Genomic DNA, 2,414 nt, shown 5'->3' on the forward strand with positions numbered 1-2,414 from the left:
TGATCAAGTCTTCTCCATATCTCACACCTATTTCTGTTTTGGCTCCATTCTTAAGCAAACTCACCTCTAGAGCTGGTAATGTCTGTGATTTTATCTTCTCAAAACACTCCTCAGAGATTGGGGGGAGGGCTTTTTCTTCCTAATAGATCCAGGGATATATTCAATCACATGCTCACATTTTAAGCAATTTCTATTAACCTATAACTAGTGGGTTTGAGTCACCAAGTCTTGGTCACCCGTTCATGCAGAGTTTCATAGAACATACTTAAAAGTGTGCACACTAAAATACCTGTGATGGAAAAGTATTCACATTGTTCACTGTGTCCTTCAACTCTGAATTGAGATCTATTGATGACTGCCAGCCTTCTCCATAAATAAAGGAATATGTGAATGATCATTTAGTTCTTATCTTTCAAAAATGTGTCATTACTCTCAATTCTTGCTGCATAGATAGCTGGTGCTCTATTAGTTTGATGCCATTGCACCTGTTCTAGTCCACTCAATGGCTCACAAAATAATCACTAAATGGCTAAATTAAGAGAAAACCTTTTTTTCTTGTATCATAGATTTTCAGTGATAAACAGAAGAAAAAGTGGTCAAGCAATTCTCACTCCTGCAAACAGATATAATGAGCTGATTCATTTTCAGTAAGTCAATAGTTCTATTCAAATTTAAGTAATATATATATAGTAATTATCCTTTTATATTTTATATAATATATTGATATTATGTGATTTCCAACATTATCATCTGAAAAAGGACTGCTTTTTTTTTATCATATTAACTGTGTATTCCACTTTTTAATATTCTCAGCAGTTATGTGACTTGTGACCATGTTTTTGTTCTCAGGAGCATGTCTTAGAATGATGCATTTATATTTTTGATCTTTTCTCTGCCTTTTACATCCAATTATTAATTTCCATTGTTTTTAGAAAACCTGATTATTTTGCCGAAGAGGTTACTCTGCTACATTTGAAAAAGACAGGCCACTAATTGACAGCACTTTATGTTAGACAGTAAATACACTGACAAGCAAGATCAAAAAGATTAGAAGCCAAATAAATTTCAGTTTTCAGTTATTCATAAGGCTTTCCTATGTCCACTTTCCTTTTACTTTATACTTACAGATTTATTTGTCCCCACACATAAAAATTCACCTTCTGTATTTACACTGGAACACCAAACACTATCACCTTTTATAATATTATTCCAACTTGTAATATTTATGTAATCATTTTCATCAGGCAGCCAGTTAGTCAGTAAACAAGTAAAATTAAACTCCTACAAAAGTTTAAATGTGTAAATGGACAACATAAATGTAATCAAATTGTGCAACAGGACACTGTCACACTGACCACCAATAATAATACATTAGGAAAGTACCATTTGGAGCAACTTATACACCTAGAAGCTGCAGAATGCATGGATCCCTCATTCTCTTGTCATCTCTGTGGAAGTGTCTTCTATGATCAAGCTTAGCTGGATACACCATAGAAAGTGTCTGAAAAGTGTGTTGGGAGCCCTGTAACTTGTGTATTAAATTAAGAACATGCAGATTCTTAACTGCTGAATGAGGAGACACAAGCCAGCCACACAGAATCAGCAGGTAGCTCCCTCAGCATCTGAACTCACATTTTGAGGAAGGGAAAACCTTGAGGTTGATTTGATTGAGGGGCACAGTTTCAGTACACTCATACAAAGGAAATAAAGTCACAATATTTATTCCTTACAAATCCTAGAAATGGGACGAGGCGGGTATGAGGCTCACAGAGCCAGGGGAGGGACAGTCCTCTATCCCAGGTATTGAGGGGATGAGAGATAGAGAGCAGGGTAGCAAGTCCTTATTACTTTTAAGGTGGCTGGGGCGGAGGTCACCAACTTTACATGGGCTCAACTCTTATGTGGTTATTTTAAAAGGTGACCCAGGAAAAACAAAGCAGCAACTTGTGGCAGGAATTCCGAGCTCAGGTCCTTATCCAAATGTCCAGACTCGGTGTGATCAGGGTTGTCATACTATAAAATACCTAGGCAGCAACTCAAAATAGCTGTTTTCTCATCACATGAAGTGAAGAGGTAAAGCAGCTAATGATATATTTCTTACCCAATTACTAGTGGGGAGAGGACGAATGTTCCTGGGGAAAAATAAGGCAGATGATCCAGTATAATTTCCTTGTAAACAAAACTGGATCTCCAGGAAAATAGACTAATAGTGTATTTTAGGAAAAGAATCTTTACCTTTGGAATACTTTGAGTAGAATGCCCATGATTTGAGATTGCCTAATGGAAACACACCTAAAATCTAAAGATTTATGAGCCAGGTCTCTCTGGAGAACATCACATACACCCTGAGGTGAGCCTTAAACCTCATTAGATTCTTCCTCATATATTATTCTGAGCTAAAAAGTGTGTGTCCA

This window comes from Leptonychotes weddellii, chromosome 1 (assembly GCF_054177405.1).
Source record: "Leptonychotes weddellii isolate Sample4059 chromosome 1, ASM5417740v2, whole genome shotgun sequence".
Classification (NCBI taxonomy): Eukaryota; Metazoa; Chordata; class Mammalia; order Carnivora; family Phocidae; genus Leptonychotes; species Leptonychotes weddellii.